Source organism: Pongo abelii, chromosome 5, assembly GCF_028885655.2.
Source record: "Pongo abelii isolate AG06213 chromosome 5, NHGRI_mPonAbe1-v2.0_pri, whole genome shotgun sequence".
Lineage (NCBI taxonomy): Eukaryota > Metazoa > Chordata > Mammalia > Primates > Hominidae > Pongo > Pongo abelii.
Genome location: NC_071990.2, coordinates 20045747 through 20057965, shown reverse-complemented (window position 1 = coordinate 20057965; position 12219 = coordinate 20045747). Strand labels below are relative to the sequence as shown.

The following is a 12219-nucleotide window of genomic DNA, read 5'->3' as shown; positions in this document are numbered from 1 at the left end:
ATTTCTTGCCTCTTTCACATTAATTTCACTCATGACTGTAAAAGAGGGTCCCTCCCTGCCCCCAAGCTCTATGCAGAGGAAGTGTTGCTTCCCTTTTCTGGTAGTCCTGTCGGTGCAAACACCTCAGCTGATTGGTTTGGAGTGAATGGTAGTATAGGGTAACTTGTGGCAAAATGCGAGTTTGGATTTGGGTTTTAGTGAATATGTTTAATTTACTGACTTACTCTAACTTACTTACAGACAGTATCCCATAATTTAAATTTCCATCTGGTAGATTATTAAGTAAAGTATGTGTGACATTTGTGGGTGTGGTGGGGTGTGTTGTGGCACGGATGTGTGGTGTATGTGTGTGTGTGTGTGTATGGAGGTGTGTATTTGGAGGGTTGGGATGGGCAGAGGGAGTGTCTAGGAAAGTCCAGTTTCTACTGCCATTCAATCTTTTTTTTTTTTTTCTTTCCTGAGGCGGAGTTTTACTCTTGTTGCCCAGGCTGGAATGCAATGGCATGATCTTGACTCACAGCAACCTCTGCCTCCCGGGTTCAAGCAATTCTCCTGCCTCAGCCTCCTGAGTAGCTGGGATTACAGGCACCCACCACCATGCCTGGCTAACTTTTTTTTTGTATTTTTAGTAGAGACGGGGTTTCACCATATTGACCAGACTGGTCTTGAACTCCTGGCCTCAGGTGATCCACCCACCTCGGCCTCCCAAAGTGCTGGGATTACAGGCCTGAGCCACTGAGCCCGGACTGCCATTCAGTCTTTAACTTACTGCTGATAATTTTTTAAAAAGTATATTCTTGCCACTGGCACCAAACTCAGCTCAGCACTTTTATTCTTGCCGGTTTGGGCTGACATTTAGAAAATTAATTTTTTTTGATCATTCTCAGGACAAGATGGCTTCCTAATGAAAAAGCACCACTCTTCTAGCAAAACTGCAGTGGGTCGCACTGAGAGTATCAGAGGCCCTTTGAAACCAGAAGCTCTTGGTCCCCCAACCTCCTGGTGCTCTGTGGGGGCCTGAATGATAGAGAAGATCTTCATCATTAGAAATCCTAGAAGTCACTGAATGATGAAGAAATCTCAGAATTCTCGTGAAGAATTTCTTTCTATCAGGTAAGCCGAGATGGTCTGCAAAATACGAAAAACGATTATAAGATATGTTGATTTAGGATCACGTCTGCACCTCCAACCGTCAACGCCAGCAGGTTGTTTGTTGGATCTGAGGTCTCAGTTTAGTTCATTACTGTCGGTTAGCATGAGATTATAAACTGGAATTTCAATGGCATGTGTGAAGCTCAGCCTTAGTCAATATTTACACATAATGATAGTTCTCATCAAGGCATAAGGACTTAGTTATGAAATGATTATACATCACAACCTATCTATAATCAAGATTTTAATTATCATCAGCAGCAGCAACAACAAACATTTTTGGAGGAGCTACCCTGTGCCCTAATTGAATTAATGAATTTGTTAATCATTGTTTTCTGTTTCCGTAAACATTTGCTAAATTCAATCTCAGTCAAATTACCTGGGGACCAGAACATGAGACCTCATTGCTTAAAAGGATGATCTTTTTTCTTATAATGTGAAGAGATTTTTGCTTGTGCTTGAAAGTGTAACTGAAGTTTTCTCAGCAATACCAGTCAGACAGGGCACAGTTGAAGTCCACGTCTAGAGGGGACTTTTTCCAGAACCTCTAGCAGTGGAATCCCTGTATATGGAGGCCCCAGTTCCCTGGCAGAGTCTCCAAGCATTGGGCACATTTGCCTTGCCAATCCTCTTGCTCTGGTGCCCTGTGATTCCCTTGCTGTTTGTCTGCTGTGTGTCCATTGCAAGGCTGTGTGTCTGTGTCATGGCTCTCAATAGCCCCTGCCTAAACATGACCTCTCTTATCTGCTTGGTCCTCAGGGCCCTTTCAAGCCAGCTCTAGGTGCCGATGCTGTCCTGCAGGGAAGCTTCTCTCTTCCTCTTCAGCACTCCCTGCTGGCGTGGAACTGGTCAGCCCTTTGGCCATGAATAAGGTGACCTCTCCACAAATATCCAGCTGGATTTTAGGTTCAAAGGTAGGCTGGTCTTGTGTTTGCAGATTCCTGCCATGCTTTTGGTCTTGTGATTCTTTCATTTCATCTCCCCTATTCCATTTAACTTACTGCTACTCCAAGCCCATGGGAACCTCTGCCCAGAATCCCTTGAGGGATGGGTGGGAAGGCACAGGGTGGGGGCTGCCCTGAAACACCCATGATAATTTCTTGGTTCTCACACTTAGCCAGTGTGCCTGGGGGTGGTGCATCCTGACTGTAGCTCCCAGGACTTCTCTGTCTGGGAGAGTTGGTCCTACCCAGTTCCCAGGCCAGGAAGTCAAGGGCAACTCATCTACTTTTTTATGACACCAATGGGATGGGATAATTTCCTAAGATTTCAGTATTGCTTCCTTCTTGGAGTCACTTCTATCCTTCCCATTTCTAACCGAAATCCAGGCTTTGCCTTCTCTTGCCTCAAAAGCAGAAGGTCTTCCTGATTTTTGAAAAAGTCTAAGCTCAGATGAGATTAGATTTCACCAGAGAAGGAGGGGAGAGCCCAGAATGCTTTTGAGAGCGTTGAGCAGGGAGGGGAGAGATCATTCACCTGGACTGGGAGAAGGTTGGAGGTTGATGAGTTTCATCAGTAGTGGGGGGCATGTCCCCTCTAGTGGCAGCCACCCAAGGGAGCAGCATGACTCAAATGGGACACCTGTTTGATGCACCTCAGAGGCAGGGCACTTCCAGTTTTGCTGAGGATTTTCTGAACCCCACAAATGGAACAGAAGCAGATGAGTGGCCCCTATCCCAAAGGGCCAGGACCATGGAGACCCTGGTGGTTTTCTGTATCTCCCGATGCCTCATAATCAGTGGGGCTTCCCCAATGTCTCATCCTGCTTCAGACCCAGGGACTTTTATGTGACCTATGGTTGGAGAGCTCCAGTAATGACTGAGTTTGACTTTTCCACTTCTCAGGGGAGTGGGGCTTAGAATTGGACTTAAGTTGATTTAGAGAAAAATAAGGAGGCTGGGTACGGGGGCTCACGCCTGTAATCTCAGCATTTTGGGAGGCCAAGGCGGGTGGATCACTTGAGGTCAGGAATTCGAGACCAGCCTGGCCAACATGGCAAAACCCCGTCTCTACTAAAGATACAAAAATTAGCCAGGTGTGGTGTGCACCTGTGATCCCAGCTATTTGGGAGGCTGAGGCAGGAGAATCGCTTGAACCCGGGAGGCGGAGGTTGCAGTGAGCCGAGATCATGCCACTGCACTCCAGCCTGGGTGACAGAGTGAGACTTTGTCTCAAAAAAAAATTTAAAAAAAAAAATAAGGAAATGTGATATTTTCTGTACTCTCTGTGCTGGTGAATGGTCATTGATTGGCTACATTCTGTCTGGTCTTTGCACATTTCAGGAGGTCCCATCACAAATGATATCCATGCTGCTCCACTTTGACAGGTTTGATGTTATGTCATGAGCATGCTCAGTGGACAACCTTGTGTGACCCTAATGACCAAAGAATTACCTAACACTTATAATCCATATTCTACATTCTTAATACAGAAGGATTTCTTATTGCATTGCAAAGTACAGGTCAGACGAAAGCAGCAGGTTGAACTTGTTCCAGGTAATAGGTTTCTTAGTGGCTGAGCAGCCTGCACACAGAAAGGTAGGATATACAGAGAGCAAGAAGCAGAACAAGTGGGTGAACAATGGTTTGGGTTGTGAAATTATGTTAAACTTTCCATTAGATCGCCTGGTTTGGGAGTGAGCCTTCATTCATTATTCATTGGTACCTACTGATTTTATACCGTGTTCTAATGGTTGCCCATGTGGCCCTGAACTAGATAGAAATTGTGTATTTCAAAATAGAAATGAGTACATTTCAAATATCGCACCAGAAATAAGTGAAGCGATGGATATGTTAATTTGCTTGATTTAATCTTTACACATTGTATACATATATCAAAATATCACACTGTACCTTACAAATGGATACAATTATGATTTGTCAATTAAAAATATGAATAAAAAAGAAATTGCTACAATGAGAACTACTGCTATTTATTACCTTAAACTGCCTAGTGTTGATCTTAGGAATTTAAACACAATGGCAGCAGCTCTCTCTCTCCTACCTGGAGGTTTTCTGTACACAGCAGATGATTGTCACTATATGTACAGAAGGTCTGAAGACTCTTCCTTTGGAAGACTTTAACATTGTAGGCATGAATGGGGAAATCGTAGGGGCACAGTGAGACCTTGTTAAGGAGGGGGCTTCCTGTTCACGTATTTCTTTACTAAGAAAATTTAGGAGATATATGATGGAGAATAGTACACATGGTCTGTAGCACACACATTTGGGTCACGTGCCTTCCTCTGCCTTATTTATCCATTCAGGAGGATATGCACTTGTTCTGACAACCCCCTCACTTCCACCCCAGTAATGGTAATAATTGAACTTATAATATATAACAAAATAAAAATAACTTACCAAAGCACTAAACAGTCTTACTCCCTGGTCATTAGGTCATCAACTAAACACACTTGCTTGGTTGGCTTTTTTTTTTTTTGAAACAGGGTTTCACTCTGTTGCCCAGGCTGGAGTACGGTGGCACAAACATGGCTCACTGCAGCCTCAGTCCCCTGAGCTCAGGTGATCCTCCCACCACAGCCTCCTGAATAGCTAGGATACAGGCAAATGCCACCATGGCTGATCAAAAAAAATCTGTAGTAACAGAGGTCTCTCTATGTTGCTCTGGCTCATATCAAATTCCTGGCCTCAAGCAGTCCTCCTACTTCAGCCTCCCAAAGTTCTGGGATTACAACAAGTGTGAGCCACCATGCCCAGCCCGGTTCACCATTTCAAAAAATTTTTACTAATTTGTCTTTTCTGAAATAGAAGATACAAATCTGCACCTTCTACACTATGCTTTGACTATGTGAATTAATAAACCAGAGTCTAGGAAATGAAAGAAACACCACTACTCACAAAACATGATTCTAAATGCAGAAAAAAAACAAGTGATCCCATTTGAGGGTGAGGAAAGGCTATGTGTATGAATTAAGTGATCTTTATGTACCAGGCACTTCATATATGTTATTTCATTTATGAGCCAGGCTCTAGTGTAACCATTTTACAGATACAGAAATGGAGTCTTAGAGAGGTTAACATATTGTTTAGGGTCTCGTATAGGCAGTTCCATGGAATTGAAATTTTAAATGTGGTCTATTTGTAGCTAAATTCATACTCGTTGCATTCTACCACATTGCTTTCTAGACTTAGAAACTGAACTGGGGAGCAGAGTTGCTGCAGAAAGAAGGGGTTTGAGAAATCTGGAACCATAGGATTTTATAGAACTGGGGAAGAAATGGAACCTACGAAGTAACTGGCCAATTACTTGATCATATTATGAGACAGAGATATGATAACTCATCCTGGAGCATGGTCTAAATTGTTGCATTTAGATTGAAGTGTTTGAGAAATCCACAAGAGGGTTAAAGTACAATCACTTTCTATTGCTTTATTTAAGTCATAGAAAAGATTAACATGTAGTAAACTAAACTGAAATGACACGGGCAAAGCTAATAAGAAGTAATTTTGCGTTTGACAGATTTCCTTCTTATTCCTTCACTCACTCCAGATGGAGGGTAATGTAAACTTCATATCACAGGAAGAAATGCCTATTGATCGATTAAACATCAATAATGGTGCTCTGTCTCCATCTGAGTATATGAAAGTGACTGTTTTCGAAATTAACCCCTTTCTGGGTCCTACACATGTTATCACAATGCGTCCTGAATTTTGGAAGCCAGACTGCCCACAGCTGTGCAATTATGTAAAGTAGGCTATTTTCCAGCCATCATTTGCATGCAATGGTAAAAAGCTACTTTTGTAGTTTAGTTTAGATACAACACACATTGGAATACTGTTATTGACTTCATTTCTTTGAGCACACATGATGCTTCCTAATTATTTGGGACTTTCCTTTTTACTGCACAATAAACAGATTTTCTCTGAGTGCAAGTTTACCATGCAAGAGTTGCCCATATAGTGGAAATAAAAATCTTTAACTTAAGATGTTTATTTCTTAGCTAGACAGTCTTTCTGGCCTGATAAGAAATACCTGTATATCCTTCCCTGCAGTCAGAGTGAATACTGAAAGAGGGATTTGTATCTGCTTTGTTTTATTTTTTTTAAATCTGAATAGCAGCCTTTCTAGAGTGTACAATCCTTCATTTGGTTTGTGAATTTAGAGCATGAGAATTGCTGTTGGTTTAGACCTGCAATTTATCTCACCCAGAGCTCTGTCCTTGACAGGGGTCCTAGAGACAGACCTAATGACTAGATCTGGTTGTCTTGGACATCAATCTAAAAAGCCTAGTGATATAATCCAATATATGCATTGTTTTCATTCAGCAACAACTTATTACTACCATGAGCGAGGCATTGTTATCCACTGCAGAGGACACAAAAAATGTATGGCACCCAATCACCACCTTTAGAATTTAGTGGGGAAAGTAAAACCTGCATACATAGATCTAGGTACAAGGTAGACAATAATAATTGCTGAGAGAGAGGGCAAATTACTGCAGGAGGATTTAAACAACAGAGATAATTAATATTAGGCCATATATTAGGAATGCACTATGCATGAATTTATCTAAATACTCCGTGAACATTTTCCTTACCATTTCTTTTCTAAACTAGAACTTTTTTTTTTATTGATACATGGTGTGTGGGATGACATGTCATAAGTTAACCTGTCTTCAAAGATTTAGGAATAGTTTTATTTCTTCGAAGTTTCCAGTTTCGTCCCCCTTATTCTTGTAATGACATTACTTAACAGAATCTAATATATAGTTAGGTGCTGACTAATTACAGATTTCTAATAGGTCAGCATTCAGGACTTCCATAGCTATGAATCAAAAGTAGATTAGTGTGAAAAGAGGCACCTCTAGGTTAGCAAGATATATGATTTAATAGGTAGGATAAAATATTGGGTGCTATTTCCAATTCTGCCACTTGTTCACTGGATAGTCACTTAACTGCTCTATATATTAGTTTTCATAGCAATAAAATGTAGATAATAAGATTTCAGCACCATTATAGAAAATTAATGGTAGAAAAGGTCTTTAGAATCCTAATATTTTTTTAAAAAAACATCATTCTATCATTGTTCAGGTATAATACGCAGGAAGAGAAGTTAAAGTACCCCTAAAGTAACATTATGAACATTTTACACATGCACAAAAATATTTTTTAAAATGATATAACTTGTGTCTTGTCATTGCTCTGTTTTTTAATTCATGTCATCCTTATCCTTTTTGAAATATTTCATTTCCTTGGAAAGAAAATTAATATTAAGATTTTAAAAAATGCTCTCTGGACATTCCTCTTTCTGTGGGCCCCTGTTTCTGTTGGCCAGTGATGCCATTTACACCTAGATTTACCTTTATGTCAGGGGAGAAGACCTGCTCTTCACGAAAGCTCTGCAGCCTTCATGGCGGACAGATCTCTTTCTGAAGGTGACCTGCTTTCAGCACTGCTGGGGACTCCTGAGATGAAATCAGTTTCAAGAGCTCTCTGGCTTTGAAGTGAGTTTTGTGGTGATGTCTTTTTTTTGCCCTTCCAGTTCATGCTTCTGGCACAAAGCAAACTTTATGAGTCCACTCAAATTGGCAGTGAGTAGGAAAAAAAATCTACCAAGCAAATGCCTGTAAGCTGTAGTACCTCAGGGATTCTAATCCATGCTTGCTTGACTGGTGAGTGCTTCTGCTTCAAGAGAAAAAACAAATTCTCCTGGCAAACTACTTGGATACTGTTTCCCAGGAGTTAAAAGAACAAAACCTGAGAGGTAGCATTGGTTCCTCTGGACGGATCCCCAACCAACTTCAGTGTTGGCTAATAACTTTAGCTTTTTTTTTTTGGGTGGGGGGGTTCCATCAAGAACATGGAGGCTACTGGACTGTACCACCCCTAGGCCTGGGCAAGAGGAGCTTCTGCCCTGTGCCCTGATCTTCAGAGAGCATCATTCTGGCCTCATACCTGAGCTCCTCCATACACGGCAAGGGGTGTGTGAAGCTAAGGGGGATATGTCTACCCAGAACCACATTTCCTTTTCTACATTATACCGTGAGTACCCAGAACCTCAGAATTCCTTGCACAGATTGCCATGAGCCTGTTTATAGGTCCTCCATGGACTTCTTCCAGCATCTTTTACCCCAAGGATGGCTGAACCCACTGTGGATGCATCTCTAGGCTCAAGGGGTGGCCAAGGAGTGGCTATTTCCAGAGGCATGTGGCCTGAGTCTGGGCTTGCAGGCTTGGGTGTCTACACGTGTCCTTGTATGTCTCTCGTGGTATATTGTGGGGCCAGAAGTAGGAAAACAAGAGAATTGGATCATGGGCTGGGGTGGCTCTCTTAGGTCTCCATATTCTAGCATAGAACTCCGAGGAGTCCAAAACTCTAAATAAAGTGGCTTCCCAAATTTTAAAGAAGGTATATCTGTCAAGATAGGCATTTTCTATTGAACATACATATCTAACATACTTTATTTAACTACTTTTTGCTTGCTAGATAAATTTTAAATATTTGGATATAGACATGTGAGTATCTATTTGTACTTTCACCCTGGGCTCAGAAAAAGGGAGGAATGGGATACCGCCAGATATGCACTTCCTTCCTGCTCCTCACATCCTATAATAGGGAGGTCTGAACTCTTCCTTCACCAGTCTCAGAGGATAAGGTTCCTCTTCCAAGTTTTAAGGACTGCCCCTTGATTCCAACCCCTCATATCATTCTATATCTTGCGTCACAAATTGTCCCCTTTTTCTATTAGATTTCCTTATCTTATTAATAAGATAGGTCTCTCATTCCAGTAAGAATGACTATTATTAAAAAGTCAAAAAAAAAAAGATGCTGGCAAGGTTGCTGAGAAAAGTAGATGGTTATACACTGTTGATGGGAGTGGACATTAGTTCAACCATTGTGGAAAGCAGTATGGTAATTTCTCAAAGAGCTAAAAACAGAACTACCAGTTGACCTAGCAATCCCATTACTGGGTATATACCCAAAGGAATGGAAGTTATTCTATCATAAAGACACATGCGCATGTGTGTTCATTGCAGCACTATTCACAATAGCAAAGACATGGAATCAACCTAAATGCCCATCAACAGTAGACTGGATAAAGAAAATGTGGTACATATACACCATGGAATACTATGCAGCCGTAGAAAAGAATGAGTCCATGTCCTTTGCAGGGACATGGTTGGAGCTGGAGGCCATTATCCTTAGCAAACTAATGCAGGAAGAGAAAACCAAATACTGCATGGTCTCACTTAAAAGTAAGAGCTAAATGAGGAGAACACATGGATACAAAAAGGGGAACAACAGACACTGGGGCTTACCTGAGGGTGGAGGGTGGGAGGAAGAAGAGGAGCAGAAAAGATAACTATTGGGCACTAAGCTTAGTACCTGGGTGATGAAATAATCTGTACAACAAATTCCCATGGCATGAGTTTACCTATATAACAAACCTGCACTATTGAGTCAGTACCTCCTACAGGTCTCTCTTCCTTTCAGTCTTGGCTCGATATTATCTGTCTTTATATTTCTACCAGAATAATTTATCTAAAACAAAAATCCGATCAAGTCATTCTCCTTTAAAATCATTGATAGTTACAGCATAAATACGAAGTTATTTAACATAGTATACACAGCCCTCTGTGATCTGCCCACTGTTTATCTTTTCCTTTCTGTCCCTTGTCACAACTTGTGTTAAAGTTTTATTCAACTTCTGGTTCTAGGTGCTTCCGGAGCTGTGGCTTAAGGTGCAGACATGACCAAGTCCAAGAACCACACCACACACAACCAGTCCCGAAAATGGCACAGAAATGGCATCAAGAAACCCCGATCACAAAGATACAAATATCTTAAGGGGGTGGACCCCAAGTTCCTGAGGAACATGTGCTTTACCAAGAAGCACAAGAAGAAGGGCCTAAAGAAGAAGCAGGCCAACAGTGCCAAGGCCATGAGTGCGTGTGCCAAGGCTATCGAGGCCCTCATAAAGCCCAAAGAGGTTAAGCCCAAGATCCCAAAGGGTGTCAGCTGCGAGCTCGATTGACTTGCCTACATTGCCCACTCCAAGTTTGGGAAGTGTGCTCGTGCCTGCATTGCCAAAGGGCTCAGGCTGTGCCAGCCAAAGGCCAAGGCCAAGGACCAAACCAAGGCCTAGGCTGCAGCTCCAGCTTCAGTTCCAACTCAGGCTTCCAAAGGTGCCCAGGCCCCTACAAAGATTTCAGAGTAGAGATCTCTGTCTGCCAATGTGAAGACAGAAGGACTGGGTTGACCCCCCCTGGGCTGCCGTCTGCATGGGGCTGGTGTCCTCCTGTGCTATTTGTACAAAAAAACCTGAGGCAGGATTCGTTTTAAAAAAAGTTATATTCCAATAATGTTGCCCTCTTATGCAACCCTCCTCCTCAAAACGGACACTTACCTAGCTGCCTCACATAAATGAGCCTTTTTTTCTTCTTCAATTTCTTGTCTGCCTGAAATACTTTTATTAACTGCCACTCGTCCTAAATTCTGGTCCTAAATTACCTCCTTTATGAAACCTATCCTGCTTCACCACTCCCAAAAATTCAGCTAGAGCTCCCAATTCTGGGATCTCATTGTACTCTTTGAATGCCTGCATCACTATACTTACTACATTGTATTGAAAAAAACATATTTATGGATAATTCCTCTCTCTATTCTTAGCAACTCAAGAATTTGGAGTCTGTCCGACTTGTCTTGTTACCTCAGCACAGAAGGTATTTAATGTGTTGAGTAGCATCACCTCACTCTCCAGTGTATTATAACGTTTACATTCTTTGTTGTACAGAGAAGTTCCGGCTTTAGCAATAGAGGGAAGCTATTCCTCTTCACTTCTTCCTCACCAAATGACTCTAACTAGCACCAAGAAACCCAGTTCTCTAACCATGAAGATTGGACCCAGTGATTCAGTTGCCTGGGCACAGCAAAATTCCCTGACCTCAAAGCAGTGTTTATATACAGACAGACTGGCTGACAATTAACAAACTGAAGGGCTGTTGGCTTTTTTGACTTCAAGGGTATAAAGTATGTGAGCGTGATGGGTAGGCAAGAAACCAAGCAGCAGTCATTCTGCATAGGAACATGGTGTGGCAGTACCTGGCACGACACCTGGGGAGGTATATTGGCATTGTTCCTGAAGCTTGGAAATCTGGTATGTTATGTGTGTCCCTCAGCAACAGATGGTATTTTGGGGGAGCTTATATTTGAAGATGATAGTATACTAATACCTTACAATCATTAAATGCCTGAATTAGATGCATCTTATGTGCATGCAGATTTGCTCTGTGGACTTAAGATGAAATCCCTCCAGTCCTTAGTTGTATTAGTCTTCTACCACAGTTGAGATAAGAGCAAGGGTGAAAAAGGAGTAAAGGTTTCTTCTGCACTTAGCATGAAATCCAAAGTCCTTCACGTGGCCAACAAAGCCTTGCAAAATCTCTCTCCCATCACCTTGTTCCACAACCCTTCCATTTCTTGCTCCTTCATCCTTAGTCAACCGTGATTCCACCACAGTGGTTTTGTTTTGTTTTGTTTGTTTAACTCTTTGTTATTCCTCCCACTGAATTAGGGCAGGGCTTGTGACTGAGTCGACCAAAAGAATATGGTGGAGGTACCACTGTGCCAGTTCCGTGCTTTGCCACTAAAAAGACTAGTAGCTTCCATCACATCCCCATGAGAACACAGGCTCTATGCTGGAGGAAGCGCAAGCAGCCATGTGGAGAGGCCACGTGAAGGAGAATCAAGGCCCCTGATATCTTAAATCATATTGTGGGGGCTGATAATTACTCAGCAATAGACACTTAGAAGGTCCTCACACCTCCCAAGTTCTTTTCTATCTCTGGGCCCTGGAACAGGTCCTTTCTCTTCACAGAATAATTCTTCCTTTTGTGTTTGCTGTGACATGCCTGCTCATTTTCATTTTTGTCACCTCTCCACAACAGTTGATCCTAAAAACAACCTATCAAAGCTGGCTTTCTGTTTTAATCTCTGACTTGTCACTTATTTTTTGACCTTGGGCAAGTTACCCAATCTCTCTGAACCTCAGTTATCCTTATCATAAAAATGGGAGTATTGATAATACCTACCTCCCAGGCCTGTGGA

The 12219-nt window shown here is 42.0% G+C and overlaps 1 pseudogene; it reads left to right on the top strand.

Annotated features, from left to right (window-relative positions):
* The first annotated feature begins 1987 nt into the window (after positions 1–1987).
* On the top strand, positions 1988–10345 carry LOC112133866 (large ribosomal subunit protein eL29-like; annotated as a pseudogene).
* The last annotated feature ends 1874 nt before the right edge of the window (positions 10346–12219 follow it).